Source organism: Lolium rigidum, chromosome 7, assembly GCF_022539505.1.
Source record: "Lolium rigidum isolate FL_2022 chromosome 7, APGP_CSIRO_Lrig_0.1, whole genome shotgun sequence".
Classification (NCBI taxonomy): Eukaryota; Viridiplantae; Streptophyta; class Magnoliopsida; order Poales; family Poaceae; genus Lolium; species Lolium rigidum.
Window position 1 is genome coordinate 281,434,206 of NC_061514.1, and position 18,430 is coordinate 281,452,635.

Sequence of the window (18,430 nt, forward strand, 5' to 3'; positions counted from 1 at the left end):
TGTCCGCGAAGGAACTGATCCCTTTGTTCACAGCAAGTCTTGGGTTTGAATGGTCCAAGGACTCAACCCTCAAGAGGACGGAAGCATATGATGAAGCGCGGAGTTCCATCGACGAGCTAGTCGAGGCCTGTCGCGGAATCGCCAAATCCCTGTCTTTGAAAAGAGCCAAGACTACAGTGATTGATACTATGACCAGGCTTATGAAGCAGGTGCCGGAACTTATCAAGGATTGGCAAGAATCTTCTGCTCGCGGAGTCGCCTCTCTTGTCTTAGCCACCTGCAAGGCGCACTTCCCCACCATGAAGTTCGCGGATGTTGCGCGTGATACTCCGAAGGGTACCAACATGCGCGCCATCCTTGCGGAAACCAAAGGGTTTGATCGCATCTTTGTTGGGCGAGTTAATCACTCGTTCTGGTATAACAAGTATGATCTCCCAAGGGCTTCTCGGATGCGGAAGATGAGGAAGAAGATGCTGAGGAGGTTGATACGTCTCCGACGTATCGATAATTTCTTATGTTCCATGCCACATTATTGATGATATCTACATGTTTTATGCATACTTTATGTCATATTTATGCATTTTCTGGCACTAACCTATTAACGAGATGCCGAAGAGCTAGTTGCTGTTTTCTGCTGTTTTTGGTTTCAGAAATCCTACAAAGGAAATATTCTCGGAATTGGACGAAATCAACGCCCGGGGTCCTATTTTGCCACGAAGCTTCCGGAAGACCGAAAGGGAGACGAAGTGAGGCCACGAGGCGGCGACACGCCAGGGCGGCGCGGCCCGCCTCGCGGGCCGCGCGGCCTGCTGTGTGGGGCCCTCGCGTCGCCTCCCGACCTCGCCCTTCCGCCTACTTAAAGCCTCCGTCGCGAAACCCCCGGTACCGAGAGCCACGATACGGAAAACCTTACTGAGACGCCGCCGCCGCCAATCCCATCTCGGAGGATTCGGGAGATCGCCTCCGGCACCCTGCCGGAGAGGGGAATCATCTCCCGGAGGACTCTTCACCGCCATGATCGCCTCCGGAGTGATGAGTGAGTAGTTCACCCCTGGACTATGGGTCCATAGCGGTAGCTAGATGGTCGTCTTCTCCTCATGTGCTTCATTGTCGGATCTTGTGAGCTGCCTAACATGATCAAGATCATCTATCCGTAATGCTATATGTTGTGTTTGTCGGGATCCGATGGATAGAGAATACTATGTTATGTTGATTATCAATCTATTACCTATGTGTTGTTTATGATCTTGCATGCTCTCCGTTATTAGTAGAGGCTCTGGCCAAGTTTTTGCTCTTAACTCCAAGAGGGAGTATTTATGCTCGATAGTGGGTTCATGCCTCCATTAAATGCGGGACGGTGACGAGAAAGTTCTAAGGTTGTGGATGTCTTTGTTGCCACTAGGGATAAAACATTGATGCTATGTCCGAGGATGTAGTTATTGATTACATTACGCACCATACTTAATGCAATTGTACGTTTGTTTGCAACTTAATGCTTGGAAGGGGTTCGGATGATAACTTCGAAGGTGGACTTTTTAGGCATAGATGCATGCTTTGGATAGCGGTCTATGTACTTTGTCGTAATGCCCAATTAAATCTCACAATACTCATCATATCATGTATGTGCATGGTCATGCCCTCTCTATTTGTCAATTGCCCGGCTGTAATTTGTTCACCCAACATGCTATTTATCTTATGGGAGAGACACCTCTAGTGAGCTGTGGACCCGGTCCATTCTTTACATCGAATACAACTCTATCGCAATATTTGTTTTACTAGTTTTACGCAAACAATCATCATCCACACTATACATCTAATCCTTTGTTACAGCAAGCCGGTGAGATTGACAACCTCACTGTTTCGTTGGGGCAAAGTACTTTGGTTGTGTTGTGCGGGTTCCACGTTGGCGCCGGAATCTCCGGTGTTGCGCCGCACTACATCCCGCCGCCATCAACCTTCAACGTGCTTCTTGGCTCCTCCTGGTTCGATAAACCTTGGTTTCTTTACGAGGGAAAACTTGCTGCTTGTACGCATCACACCTTCCTCTTGGGGTTCCCAACGGACGCGTGCTGTACGCGTATCAAGCTCTTTTTCTGGCGCCGTTGCCGGGGATCGAAGAAAAGTTACACCACAAAGATTTCTAACTCTCACGTCAACTACACGCCAGCAGCACTTTTTCTGGCGCCGTTGCCGGGGAGATCAAGACACGCTGCAAGGGGAGTCTCCACAATCCAATCTCTTTACTTTGTTTTTGTCTTGCTTTATTTTATTTACTTTGTTTGCTGCATTATATCAAAACACAAAAAAATTAGTTGCTAGCTTTACTTTATTTACTGTCTTATTCTCTATATCGAAAACACAAAAAAATTAGTTACTCGCATTTACTTTATCTAGTTTGCTTTATTTACTACTGCTAAAATGAGTAATCCTGAAGTTGAAGTTTGTTCGTTTAAGCAACAAGGGGGAGAATGTTTAAAAGATGCTTGGTATAGAATTAGTGATGCCCATAATAGGTGCACTAAGAAACACTCCACCACTATCCTACTCAGGAATTTTTATGTTGGTATCTCTAGGCTTGGAATAGGTATGTTCTTGATTGTCTCGCAGGAGGTAACTTCCTAGGCGCTCCTGCTTTAGAAGCTAGTTGCATTATTGAGAGTTTATTTGGAATACCACCTGTTAATGAAGTTAAAATTGAAACCTCTCGTTGAAGATGTTATGAAAAAATTGGAAACCATAGAGAAATATTTTCCAAGTGTTGAAACTAAATTGGAAATGTTACTTGATAAAGCCGATGAACTTGATAAATCCTTAGGAGGAATTGATGAAAGAATTAGTGTCCTAGGAACTTGTGTTGTCCATGATAATCAAATCAATAGGATTGGCGAACTTGAAAAAGCTATGGGAACTTTGGGTTCAACTTTTTCTTCTCTTAAGTTTAAGGAGAAAGCTTATGTGGGTAAGGAGCAAAAGTTTATGTATGTTTCTAAAGTGCCTAAACCAAAGAAATATTATTATAGGCCTAAAATTGACAAAGCCCTTAGTACCACTACGAGATGGGGGAGCTTATGATATCGATGCTTCATCTCTTGATAACACTTGATACACACTTTACGCGCCTAGGCTGAAAGGCGTTAAAGAAAAGCGCTTATGGGAGACAACCCATGTTTTTACTACGAGTACTTTTATTTTATATTTGAGTCTTGGAAGTTGTTTACTACTGTAGCAACCTCTCCTTATCTTAGTTTTGTGCATTGTTGTGCCAAGTAAAGTCTTTGATAGTAAGGTTCATACTAGATTTGGATTACTGCGCAGAAGCAGATTTCTTTGTCTGTCACGAATTTCGACCTGCCTCTCTGTAGGTAGCTCAGAAAAATATGCCAATTTACGTGCGTGATCCTCGGATATGTACGCAACTTTCATTCAATTTGGGCATTTTCATTTGAGCAAGTCTGGTGCCATTTATAAAATTCGTCTTTACTGAACTGTTACTGTTTTGACAGATTCTGCCTTTTATTTCGCATTGCCTCTTTTGCTATGTTGGATGAATTTCTTTGATCCATTAATGTCCAGTAGCTTTATGCAATGTCCAGAAGTGTTAAGAATGATTATGTCACCTCTGAACATATAAATTTTTATTGTGCACTAACCCTCTAATGAGTTGTTTCGAGTTTGATGTGGAGGAAGTTTTCAAGGATCAAGAGAGGGAAATGATGCAATATGATCAAGGAGAGTGAAAGCTCTAAGCTTGGGGATGCCCCGGTGGTTCACCCCTGCATATTCTAAGAAGACTCAAGCGTCTAAGCTTGGGGATGCCCAAGGCATCCCCTTCTTCATCGACAACATTATCGGGTTCCTCCCTGAAACTATATTTTTATTCCATCACATCTTATGTGCTTTGCTTGGAGCGTCGGTTTGTTTTTGTTTTTGTTTTTGTTTGAATAAAATGGATCCTAGCATTCATTGTGTGGGAGAGAGACACGCTCCATTGTTGCATATGGACAAATATGTCCTTAGGCTTTACTCATAGTATTCATGGCGAAGGTTGAATCTTCTTCGTTAAATTGTTATATGGTTGGAATCGGGAAATGCTACATGTAGTAATTCTAAAATGTCTTGAATAATTTGATACTTGGCAATTGTTGTGCTCATGTTTAAGCTCTTGCATCATATACTTTGCACCCATTAATGAAGAAATACATAGAGCTTGCTAAAATTTGGTTTGCATATTTGGTCTCTCTAAAGTCTAGATAATTTCTAGTATTGAGTTTTGAACAACAAGGAAGACGGTGTAGAGTCTTATAATGTTTACAATATGTCTTTTATGTGAGTTTTGCTGCACCGGTTCATCCTTGTGTTTGTTTCAAATAACCTTGCTAGCCTAAACCTTGTATCGAGAGGGAATACTTCTCATGCATCCAAAATCCTTGAGCCAACCACTATGCCATTTGTGTCCACCATACCTACCTACTACATGGTATTTCTCCGCCATTCCAAAGTAAATTGCTTGAGTGCTACCTTTAAAATTTCCATTCATTCGCCTTTGCAATATATAGCTCATGGGACAAAATAGCCTTAAAAACTATTGTGGTATTGAATATGTACTTATGCACTTTATCTCTTATTAAGTTGCTTGTTGTGCGATAACCATGCTTCTGGGGACGCCATCAACTACTCTTTGTTGAATATCATGTGAGTTGCTATGCATGTCCGTCTTGTATGAAGTAAGGGAGATTTACCACTCATTTAATGGTTAGAGCATGCATAATGTTAGAGAAGAACATTGGGCCGCTAACTAAAGCCATGAATCATGGTGGAAGTTTCAGTTTTGGACATATATCCTCAATCTCATATGAGAACATTAATTGTTGCTACATGCTTATGCATTAAAGAGGAGTCCATTATCTGTTGTCTATGTTGTCCCGGTATGGATGTCTAAGTTGAGAATAATCAAAAGCGAGAAATCCAAATGCGAGCTTTCTCCTTAGACCTTTGTACGAGCGGCATAGAGGTACCCCTTTGTGACACTTGGTTAAAACATGTGTATTGCGATGATAATCCCGGTAATCCAAGCTAATTAGGACAAGGTGCGGGCACTATTAGTATACTATGCATGAGGCTTGCAACTTGTAAGATATAATTTACATGATACATATGCTTTATTACTACCGTTGACAAAATTGTTTCATGTTTTCAAAATAAAAGCTCTAGCACAAATATAGCAATCGATGCTTTCCTCTTTGAAGGACCTTTCTTTTACTTTTATGTTGAGTCAGTTCACCTATTTCTCTCCACCTCAAGAAGCAAACACTTGTGTGAAGTGTGCATTGATTCCTACATACTTGCATATTGCACTTGTTATATTACTTTACATTGACAATATCCATGAGATATACATGTTATAAGTTGAAAGCAACCAGCTGAAACTTAATCTTCCTTTGTGTTGCTTCAATACCTTTACTTTGATTTATTGCTTTATGAGTTAACTCTTATGCAAGACTTATTGATGCTTGTCTTGAAGTACTATTCATGAAAAGTCTTTGCTTTATGATTCATTTGTTTACTCATGTCATTACCATTGTTTTGATCGCTGCATTCATTACATATGCTTACAATAGTATGATCAAGGTTATGATGGCATGTCACTCCGAAAATTATCTTTGTTATCGTTTACCTGCTCGGGACGAGCAGGAACTATGCTTGGGGATGCTGATACGTCTCCGACGTATCGATAATTTCTTATGTTCCATGCCACATTATTGATGATATCTACATGTTTTATGCATACTTTATGTCATATTTATGCATTTTCCGGCACTAACCTATTAACGAGATGCCGAAGAGCCGATTCTTTGTTTTCTGCTGTTTTTGGTTTCAGAAATCCTACAAAGGAAATATTCTCGGAATTGGACGAAATCAACGCCCAGGGTCCTATTTTGCCACGAAGCTTCCAGAAGACCGAAAGGGATACGAAGTGAGGCGACGAGGCGGCGACACGCCGGGCGGCGCGGCCCACCTCCGGCCGCGCGGCCTGTTGTGTGGGCCCCTCGCGTCGCCTCTCGACCTCGCCCTTCCGCCTACTTAAAGTCATCCGTCGCGAAACCCCCGATGCCGAGAGCCACGATACGGAAAACCTTACAGAGACGCCGCCGCCGCCAATCCCATCTCGGGGGATTCTGGAGATCGCCTCCGGCACCCTGCCGGAGAGGGGAATCATCTCCCGGAGGACTCTTCACCGCCATGATCGCCTCCGGAGTGATGAGTGAGTAGTTCACCCCTGGACTATGGGTCCATAGCAGTAGCTAGATGGTCGTCTTCTCCTTATGTGCTTCATTGTCGGATCTTGTGAGCTGCCTAACATGATCAAGATCATCTATACGTAATGCTATATGTTGTGTTTGTCGGGATCCGATGGATAGAGAATACTATGTTATGTTGATTATCAATCTATTACCTATGTGTTGTTTATGATCTTGCATGCTCTCCGTTATTAGTAGAGGCTCCGGCCAAGTTTTTACTCTTAACTCCAAGAGGGAGTATTTATGCTCGATAGTGGGTTCATGCCTCCATTAAATGCGGGACGGTGATGAGAAAGTTCTAAGGTTGTGGATGTGCTTGTTGCCACTAGGGATAAAACATTGATGCTATGTCCGAGGATGTAGTTATTGATTACATTACGCACCATACTTAATGCAATTGTACTGTTGTTTGCAACTTAATACTGGAAGGGGTTCGGATGATAACCCGAAGGTGGACTTTTTAGGCATAGATGCATGCTTGGATAGCGGTCTATGTACTTTGTCGTAATGCCCAATTAAATCTCACTATACTTATCATATCATGTATGTGCATTGTCATGCCCTCTCTATTTGTCAATTGCCCGATCGTAATTTGTTCACCCAACATGCTATTTATCTTATGGGAGAGACACCTCTAGTGAACTGTGGACCCCGGTCCATTCTTTTACATCGAATACAATCTACTTGCAATACTTGTTCTACTCGTTTTCACGCAAACAATCATCATCCACACTATACATCTAATCCTTTGTTACGGCAAGCCGGTGAGATTGACAACCTCACTTGTTTCGTTGGGGCAAAGTAGTTTGGTTGTGTTGTGCGGGTTCCACGTTGGCGCCGGAATCCCCGGTGTTGCGCCGCACTACATCCCGCCGCCATCAACCTTCAACGTGCTTCTTGGCTCCTCTCGGTTCGATAACCTTGGTTTCTTACTGAGGGAAAACTTGCTGCTGTGCGCATCATACCTTCCTCTTGGGGTTCCCAACGGACGTGTTAACTACGCGCAATCAGAGGTCGACGTAGAGGGTTCCGGATCAAGCGCTGACCAATCCGAAGATTTCTCCGATGGCAACTCCGGCGACGACTCTGGCGACGGCTCCGCCTATGTGGAATCTGAGGAAGAGCATTCCTCCGCATAGAATTCCTGTGAAACAATGAAACAGTGTTGCATCATTTTGGCCCCGGAGTGGGTTTGTAATATAACTTATATTTTTAAGTAGTTAGGGACGAAACAGCTATGCATGTGCGGAAACAACTTATCCTGCAATCCTTTAAATTATCTGCATGTTTCGTTTTGTTGGAAAGAAAGTGTTGATTTCTATGTTTTCCGGCTTACTCGCTTGACCTTCCGCGAGCCGGAAGACCTGTAGCCAGAAACGCTCGCCAGCGGCGACGTAGCCCAATGGCGATCCGTCGATAACGGCGGAAACAAGCGCCCATCCACGGTGCCAGAAATCGCTACTAGGAATCCACGAATTCGCAACAGAAAATATTTCCACCAGAAAACTTAAGCTTACGTCCTAAAGGACGATTTTGAAAATCACAACTTTCATACACGCCTAGGCGGAAACATCCAGCTCTGCGATTTTAGTCGGAAAAAACATACATGATCTAAAAATGAACAAGTAAAGGAGGTAAATGACTCATAGAGTGAACCAAAAGCTTTATTTCATTGACCATGTATAATATTGTTACAAAGTATGTAATTCTATGCTAGGTGTGGAAAGAACGTAGCTGTGCAATATTCCAAGGACGTTCTGTATCATCGTAAATGTCATCCGGATCCTCCCGTTTGCGTTTCCGGTGCCAATTGTCAGGTCTGTCCTTTAGCTCTCGGAAATCGACGAGGTAGTACGATCCGTTGTGAAGCACTTTGCTAACGACGAAGGGTCCTTCCCATGGAGATTGCAACTTATGATCTTTCACCTGGCGAAGGCGGAGGACCAAGTCTCCGGTCATGAACGAGCGATTCCGAACTCGACGACTATGGTAGCGTCGGAGCTTCTGCTGGTAAATGGTGGAACATTGGTCTGCTAAATTCCGAGCTTCTTCGATCAGGTCCACAGATAGATGTCTGGCCTCGTCAGCAGTTTCTTTGTTGTAGGCGGAGACTCGCGGTGAATCATGGATGATGTCGGAGGGGAGCACAGCTTCGGATCCGTATACCAGGAAGAACGGAGTGAATCCTGTTGAACTGTTGGGGGTAGTTCGTAAACTCCACAGGACGGAGTCCAACTCCTCAGCCCAAGCTCCGGCTGCGCGGCGCAGCGGTTCTTCAAGGCGTGGTTTTATTCTGGATAAAAGGAGTCCGTTGGCTCTTTCGACCTGACCATTGGACTGTGGATGAGCCACGGATGCCAGGTCTAGCCGGATCCTAACGTCGTGACAATAATCCTTCAATTCTCCTTGCGCGAAGTTCGTGCCATTGTCTGTGATTATGCTGTGCGGGATGCCGAATCTCGTCACGAGGTTGCGGACGAATTTGAGTGCCGTAGCACCATCGGCTTTTCTCACCGGCTTTGCCTCGATCCATTTACCGAATTTATCAATAGCGACCAAGAGGTACTCAAAACCGCCAGGAGATGATTTCTTTAACTTACCAACCATATCAAGCCCCCAGACCGCAAACGGCCAGGTGATAGGGATGGTCTTCAGCTCTTGGGCTGGAGCGTTTGGTTGAGTAGCGTAGTACTGACAACCTCGGCAAGTTTTTACCAACTTATCAGCATCTTCTTTAGCTGTGAGCCAGTAGAATCCAAGCCGGAAAGCTTTGACAACGAGGGACCTGGGAGCGGCGTGATGCCCGCAATCCCCTGCGTGGATCTCTCTGAGGATTTCAATGCCATCTTGATTGGAGACGCATTTGAGAAATACTCCAGTTGCACTTCGTTTGTAGAGCTGTCCATCAACTATTGTGTAGGATCTTGCTCGCCTGATGATCTGTCGTGCGAGGACCTCATCCTCTGGCAGCTTTTGATCGATGAGGTAGTCCAGGAAAGGCTGCGTCCAGGCCGGAATGATGACCATCACTTCCCTTGCCAGAGAGACTGCCACCTCTGGATTTTCCGGGTTAGCGCCCTTGACTGAGGGTATCCGCAGATGCTCCAGGAAAATGCCGGGCGGAATTGGCTTTCTGCCGGATCCGAGCTTGGATAGCATATCTGCCGCTGCGTTATCGTCGCGCCTGACGTACTTGACTTCGTATCCGAGGAAGCACTTGGCGATCTCGTCAACTTCGTCTCTATAGGCCGCCATGACGGAATTTCTGGCGTTCCAGGTTCCGGCTACTTGTTGTGCCACCAGGTCGGAATCTCCACATCAAATTATGTGCTTGATCCCAATTTCCTTAGCGATGCGCAGACCGTGTAGTAGAGCCTCGTATTCCGCCATGTTGTTTGTAGCTTCGAAGTGAATCTGCAAGACGTACTGTAGTTCTTCTCTGGTAGGGGACTTCAGGGTGACTCCGGCTCCTGAGCCTTGATGCTGCTTGGATCCATCGAAGTGCATGACCCATGTTTCTGGTTCCGGCTCCAGATTTGCATCTGGAGCCTCTGTCCAATCTGCGACGAAATCTGCTAAGACTTGGGATTTGACCGCGGTCCTAGCTTTGTATGTGATGTCGAAGGTGGATAATTTGATGCCCCATTTTGCTGTGCGTCCTGTCGCATCAGCGTTGTTGAGAATCGTCGACAGTGGAGCTTTGCTCACAACTGTTACTGGGTGCTCTTGGAAGTAGTGTCTCAGCTTCCGGCTTCCTAGGAACACGCCGTAGGCTAGCTTCTGAAAGTGAGGATATCTTTGCTTGGATTCCGTTAGAACCTCGCTAATGTAATAGACAGGCCTTTGGACTCCGTATTCGTGGCTTTCTTCCTTTCGCTCTACCACGATGACGAGACTGATGACTTTGTTGGTAGCTGCCAGGTATAGGAGCATGGGCTCTGATTCTTCTGGAGCTGCTAGGATAGGTGGAGAGGTGAGTATTTCCTTCAATCCTTTGAGTGCTGCATCTGCTGCGTCGTCCCAGACAAATTTGTCTGTTTTCTTCAACAGCTTGTACAAAGGTAACGCCTTCTCGCCAAGACGGCTAACAAACCTACTGATTGCTGCGACACAACCCGTTAGTCGTTGCACATCTTTGAGACAAGTTGGCCTTTTGATTCACATGATTGCCTTGATTTTTTCCGGGTTAACCTCGATGCCTCTGTGAGAGACGATGAAGCCAAGGAGTTTTCCGGCTGGCACGCCAAAGACGCACTTCAGCGGATTCAATATCATCTTGTACCGACGGAGATTCTCGAAGGTTTCTCTGAGGTCGCTGATCAAGTCGGATCCTTTCCGGGTCATGACCGCGATGTCGTCGACGTAAGCGTGCACGTTCCGGCCAATTTGGTCCTTCAGGCACCGCTGCATCGTACGTTGGTAGGTGGCACCTGCATTTTTTAAACCAAAGGGCATGGTGACATAGCGATGAAGTGCCAAAGGGGTGATGAACGAGGTCGCCTTTTGGTCGGACTTCTTCATCCGGATCTGATGATACCCGGAATATGCGTCAAGAAAACACGAAGTTCCGCCCTCGTCGTCGAATCAATGACTTGGTCAATGCGCGGCAAAGGGAACGGATCCTTCGGACAATGCTTGTTCAAGCCGGAGTAATCGATGCACATTCTTAGTATTTTAGTGTTCTTTTTGGGTACAAGGATGGGATTTGCGACCCAATCAGTATGGATAACTTCTACTACAAAACCTGCCTCTAGTAACTTAGCTAGTTCCATTGCTATGGCACGGCGCTTCTTATCTCCAAAGTGTCGCATAGCTTGCTTCACCGGTTTAGCCCTCGGATTTATGTTGAGGTAGTGCTCGGCGAGTTCCCTAGGTACTCCGGACATGTCAGAAGGTTGCCATGCGAAGATATCCATGTTAGCGCGGAGGAACTCGACGAGCGCGTCTTCCTATTTGGGGTCCATGCTGGCTCCGACTGAAACTTGCTTAGAGTTGTCGCCTACAATGAGGTCGTGCTTCTTGGTTTCTATCGCGGCCTTGAACGAGGTCTTCTGTTCGGAGATCTGCTTCTTGGTGGTCTCGCATCTCGCTCGGATCCACCGCGGCTCGTAGCCTTGCGGCTCCTCTCCGGATATCACGAGACTCGCGAAGGCGGCTTCGCCTAACTCGCATTCATGAGCCTTCTTGTAGTCTCCGGATATGGTAATTATACCTTTTGGACCCGGAATCTTGAGCTTGTTGTAGATGTAGCACGCTCTTGCATGAAACTTGTGGTAGGTGGGCCTGCCGAAGATGACGTGGTAGGAGCTCTTGAAGGGCACGACCTCAAACGTGATCATCTCTTGGAGGAAGTTATTTGCATCGCCAAAAGCCACGGGAAGTCTGATGCTGCCCAAGGAATTTGCCTTTTTACCCGGAACCACACCATGGAATTCGGTGGTGCTATGCTTGAGCTGTTCCTTGGTAAGGTTCATCCGCTCCAATGTTTCCAGGTACATGATGTTCAGGCTGGCTCCGCCGTCCATGAGGCACTTGGAGAAATCATACCCATCGATACGGGGACTTACAACCAAGGCGTAGCACTCTTTCGGAATGACGAGTAGGATGATCCTTTCTATCAAACGTACACGGAGTTTCCGACCACCGACATACTTGCGGCACGGCGGGGACTGTGGCGTTCAGGATCCGGAGAGCTGATTTGCTTGCACGGACTGTTGGGGTTCCAAGGAAGGTGTGGTATGCGCCGGCACTCTTTTTATCGAAGGGGTTGGGTTTAGCTGCGGATCCGGCTTTGGGATCCGGCGAAGCATCGTCCTCGTCCATCGCCTCGGAACTGTCTTCCTCCTTGTCCTTGTTCTTGCCCTTGCCTCCTTTGCCGCGTGGGCGGTGCTTCCGGGCTCGCTTGTATCCTGCTTCCGGGTCAGATTTGAGATCGTTGACCCACTTGCAGTTGCGACTGGTGTGAGTGGACTTCCCTGTAGCCGGATCCAGATGGGCCAGGTAAGGCATGTCTCTGTACTCTTCATAAGTTTGGGGGGCGCGTGTTCCGGCAGCTGTGACCTCATCGCCACGCTGCTGGCCCCTTCCAGCTCCGCCTCCGCGGCCGCGGCCTCTTCCGCCTCCTTGGCCTCCGCGCTGGAAGGCCATGGCGATCAAGTCGGATCCTCCACTCTTTGGTCATCGGGGGGTTTTTCCGTTTGGTGCCGTCTGCTCGCTACCGTTATCACGGTTCTTCTTTTGCCGATGCGGGGGAATTGCCGTAGCTGCTAGATCTCCGCCTCGCGTCGTCATCGGCGGCGGTGTGATCGCCGGCGATGGTGATCATGTCATCCAACGTTAGTTTGTTTGCATTGACCAAGCGTGTTAGCTTGTGCCGCAGCAGTCCTCCTCGCTGCAAGCCACCAATGAAGGCGTGCATTGCTGTGCGGTTATCGACGTTCTCGCACTCGTTTCTGCATGCCAACCATCGGGTGAGGAAATTCCTCGATGTTCCACCCTTCTTCTGGATACATGCATGTAGGTCGCTTGTTGTGGCAGGTCTGTTGTAGGTGCCCCTGAAGTGTTTCCCGATGGCGTTCTTCAGGTCAAACCAGCAAAAGATGGAGTTCTTCTCGAGGTCACTGAGGCAGATCCGGGCTGGACCTACAAGGTACAGCTGAAGCATGCGGCAGGCGATATTAGGGGTTTCTCCGGCGAAGGTTACAGCATTATAGTAATCCTCAATCTAGGTATCCGGCCTTTCCGTGCCATCATAATTCTTCAGGTTTCCGAGTAGCTTGAGGTTCATCCTTGGCTTTGGTTCCTCTCGAATCATCCTGCCGAAGCACTTTGGGCCAATGTAATCAGTTTTGTACTCATTGAGGTGTTCTCGGGCATCACGTGGGCCGCCTCCTGGGGTTTTTGAACGGGAGCGAGATCTCCGGCCTCCGCCTCCGCCACTTGGTGGTGGTGAAGGGGACCTTCGAGGGGGCCTGTGAGATTTTTTGCTTCCGCCTTCAGATTCCCGGCGGTCTTCCCGTGGTTCGCTCCGGCTCCGGTGGCTACCTTCACCTTGGTGATAGTCTCCTCCGTCGTTCCGGCTTCGACGAGGTTCGGGCTCACGCTCAGCGTTCCGGCTCCTCCTGGGCTCAGGTTCGCGATCATTGTTCCTGCTCCTTCTGGGCTCGGGTTCACGATCGTTGTGCTGGTTCCGACGTGGTTCCGGCGTGCGCTCCCTGGTCCTCGGCGGCGGCATGTCGCGGATGTAGATTCCACCGGCCCCATGGGGCCTGGTGTTTCCGGCTGGACTGCGGCGGCGAGGAGGCGGGGGACGCGGGTACCCGTTAGGCGGAGGTGACGGGTTCCGGTACTTGTTCCTGCCAGCGTACATTGCATCCTTTCCCTTTTTCGGATCTGACGGAGGTGTCTTTGATGGTACGGGGATCGGATTTGGGTGTTCCCTTGCTTTTCTTCTGCGCTCCGTGGATCCGGTGCGCGATTCATCATCGGGATGTCGATTGGCATGGGCGTCCTTCTGTGCGGTAGATACACAGTGATCCGGATTGGATTCCAACCTGCGCGAGGTATCCGCCTTGCTTTGCTGCTGCATTGCTGAAGCAACAAGTTTGCGGACGTAGTTGATATCAACCTCTTCGTCCTTCTTTTTCAGGAGCTCCGCAGCTTTTTGTATGTTATCCTTTGGAGTTGCGAGCGGCTGCTGCTCTACAGGGGTGGCGAAGTTTATCCTGCGGGGCGGGATTGCTTCTCTAATGATTCGATCAGCCTCCGCCTGCGCATAGGTCAACTTTACTTCCCACTCTTTCCTCATGCTCTTGACGTGCTCGAGTGTTTCAGTGATTTCGCGATCCTGTCTTTCAAAGCGATCCATCAAGTTTGCAGCTTCTGCCCTCTCATCCATTATTGCGGCTGCGGTATTGGCGAACTTCTTGGCTGTGGCCAGCATCTCCTTTCTCGTGGCCTCTAAAGCCTCCGGATCTGCGGCGTCGCCAGGAGTTATGGGTTTGTTGAGGACATCAGATTGCGCCACTAAATCCATGCGTGCTTGCGCGACTATCTCTTCTGGGGACATGACGTCTTCGTATGGACGCTCCCGATCTAACGGAGATCCTACATTGGACGGTCCTGGATCAGAGGCGGTGTTTTCATCTTCGCGCTCCTGCTGATCCAGCGGTGCTACGGTTGCGAGAACCTGCATGGGCTGGGCGGAATCGACGTCGGGTTGTTCACCGTATCCGTACTCTTTTACCTTACGATCGAACTCTTCAGTGTCCATGGTATCCCCGGAAATTGGGCTTAGGTTACCCAAAATCGATTCTTCAACCGGAGTTTCGCTTTCTCCGACAGCCTCCTGCTGATCCGGAGCAACGTTGTTTTCCGGTGCCTCAACCTGCTCAGGACCAGCTCCGTCTTCTTGAGGGGCGGTTCCGGCGGTATGGGCCAAGAAGTGCACGAAGTGACACCTTTGCTTCTCTAACACCTGGGAGACCCAGGCGGATCTACATTGGTCTTCCACCTTTATCTCCCCGCTCGGGGCGGATTGGGTGGGCTTTGAATTTTCCGGATCTAAGGCGGAATCTTTCTTGGAAAGTTCCTCGCGACTCGCATCGGATCTTCGCGACCGCGTCCTCGCTCGGCGGCGGTCGCGTCGCGCTACTTACCGCGTGGGTTTCCGTCGGAATCGACGGTTTCCCCGATGAAGATGTGTATGCCGCCAACTGGGACGATGGAGAGCTTGACGGGGTCCGTCTTAGCCGGAATCCAGCACTCCTCCGGAGGGACGATCGGCAGATTTCCCGCGTAAAGGACGCGCCCCACGCCGATGGTGTCGTCGTAGCTTCCCATGGCGGAACCCTCCCGGTTCCGGCCTCCAGACGCCGCAGGCCCCACGGTGGGCGCCAACTGTCGTTACCTATTCGACGGTACCTCGGAGGAGGGATCCTCACGAGGGGGAGAAGAAGTAGGCGCCATAGGGCGGAGTGCACACGGGACTGTGGTACGCGATTTACCCAGCTTCGGAACACCTGCACGATGACAGGGCCTACTGCTGCTTGTCTGGAATTATCTGGGCGCTTTCGCGTTGTTACTATGAGTTGTGGTTGTGCCTCTAGGGCTCCCGGGATCCGGCTTATAAAGGCGCACGGATCTAGGGTTTACATGGAGAGTCCTAGCCGGATTACATGTATGCCTAACTACGGTACTATGCCTTGCCGTGTACGTCAAGGATCCGACCTTCCTTATACATCGTACCGGATCCGGGTTCCTACTGGACCCTCATGGATCCGGGTTCCTCCAAAGGTCGGTCGGATCCGGCTTCCCTCTCCTGGGCCGGACTTCATCCTTCAGGATCTACAGCAACTGGGCAGCCCGATGGGCCACATGCCACATCACCGTCTATGGGCCACCCGGGCTTGCCGGATCTAGGCACTGTCAATGGTACACCCATGAAGTATACCCACAACACATACAATAAATGTTACAAGTTCGAACTAATGAAGGAAAAAATCATTGACATCGAAAAAAAAATTCCGTTACTATCTCACCTCTTAATATCCAACAAGTGATTGTGATATTACGAGTTTCTCACCCAAAAGAAAATTGTAAAATAGTACTGAAAGCACCGAAAACTTGGCCTTAGAGCTCAGTTAATATAAGACTGCCTTATGCAAGTTGTGATACCCATGCCTTTGTAAAGAAATGCAATGATTCCACTAGTGCTGTGCCACAAGTCGGTCTCACCTTATATGGGAGAAAAGACAGAAAAAAGAAGAAAAAGGAAAAAAAACAAATATTGGGCCGCCGGGGTGTGCGGCGCATGGCACCTGCCGATCAAGGCGGCGTACAAGCCCTCTCGGGTGAAATGAGAATGCGAATGGAGATGCTCTCTGATTTAGGCTGCGTTTGGTTCGTGGACATTTGTGTATGGGATGGGATGGACTACATTTTGGGGATGGGATGATTCATATTAGGATGATCCCTTGTTTTATTTGGTTCTAAGGATCTGAGCGATGGGATGAAATCTGCTCAGCTTATAACAATTAATAGGAACACGTTAAGAGGTAATTAACTGCAATTAGCTTAACAAAGTATGGGGAGATTGGGCCAGAGTTGGATTCCCACGGACCGCACGGAGACAAGAACTCATCGGACGCCCCCTACAACGCATGGAGGCGGACCTCACCGCCATGCCCTGAAGCGCATGGAGGCGGAGGATATTTCATGTTCCTCCCCAGCGTTGCCTCGAGCTTTTGGAAGCTCTCGCTGGAAGATCTCGATCTACTCTCACCGGAAGCTCTTGCCGGAATCTCATGTAGGCACCAATTTCATCAGCGATTGGCCAACGGCGACCTGCGGAGCTTCTTGCTCTCGATCTGTTCGGGCGGAGCTAGGGCTCCAGGCGCTAGCCGTCAATGCCGTGGAGGAAGGGGCCAGTGACGGGGAGGTGTACCCGGCGGCACGGAGGATTAGAGATGAGGGGGAGAAGATTACTAGTGGTCCAGGCGATTAGAAAATTGTGTATGGGCAGGTCCGGTCGATTTTGGCGGATCACTTGATATACCATTTCGAGGGAATATGCCCTTTCGGTGGACTGGACCATCCACCTCAATTGCAACCAAACACAAGTAAAAGAGGGACCATCCCATCCGATCCCTGGTTTGGTCCGGAACCAAACAGACGCTTACTTGGCCATACTTCGGGCCTGGCCCAAAACAACCTGGTACAGAATACGTACGCTCGAGCCTATTTTGACCCAAACGTTGGGATAGAAAATCAGGCCCGATTCTGGCCCAAACAAAACAAAATCCCGACGGGTTAGGCCTTGTATCCCTGTCTCTGACCTCCGCACGAGAAACCCTATTTATCGCTTTAGTTTTTTTTTGTTTTTTTTGAGCGAAACGACCGAAGCTTTATTAAGTACTGATCAAGATGTTTACAGGGATACCAAGATCAGCAGGAGGGGAAGTACACCATACATGCCGGCCAGTGTCTAGGGTAGTGGCCAACGTAGCTAAAGTATGTGCCTCCTTGTTTGCTTCACGCCGTTCGTGGCTGAACACAGCCTCTTGAAACTTCAGTCTCTCAGCAGCAATCTCCATCATGATCATGCAATGCTCACCCTTTGATACCTCACTATTTATTTCCTTAATCACATTCAGGCAATCAGAGGCAACATAGGTACCACTAGAAAAAGACCAACCTTCGCGAAGGGAAAGTTGCGTCCCGCGAAACGTACGAAAAACTGACGCGTGTCCGTCCCGCACGATCCCGTCCCGCGCGACGCACTCCTCCAATCTCGCGCGCGAGTACGCGCGCGGCCGCACACGAGTACGCGGCTAGCTAGGCTCATCCCGCGCGAGTACGGCTCCTCCCGCGCGAGTACACGCTCGCGCTAGCTGCCTCATCATTGGGCGCGAGTACGCGCGAGTTACCGCGTGAGGTACGCCCGCGTACTGCCGCGCATGCAGCCATCTATCTCTTGCAAAATCAAGTACAATGCAATATTAGGTACACGGCGCGAATACAGTTGCACGCATAGGTGAGTATAAGTACAGTCGCGCACACGAGGAGCAGATACGGTCGCGCACACAGCAGAGTGCGATGCCACGCACAACACACGAGTACAGATTGAACACACATGCGAAGTACGAGTACAATCACGCACACGAGCAGTGTACAGTCGTGCACGCGAGCAGATGTAGATCACGCACAACACACGAGTACGATTGAACACACGAGCGAAGTACAAGTACGATCACTCGCACGAAGGCAGTACAAACACGCATACGAGCAGGTACGATCGTGAACACGAGCAAGTACATGTATAGAAGTACGATGGCGCACACGAGCAGGTATACGGTCGCGCGTAAGTACAGTACTGATCCCGCACACTAGGTGAGTACAGATTTGCGAGTAAAGGAAAAATTACACTAAACACACTAAAAAGCAAGTACTTATCGATTGAAACACGAGTACAGTTAGGTACACACCACAGGTACAATCATAATATTATTGGAAGTACGAAAAAAAACTATCTCCAAACCTATTAACATGGGATCTAGTTTTGAATATCTCGACGCGAGGATCTCAAAAATGAAAACGGTTCGCAATTTGGATTTACGGTTCTCAAGATATTT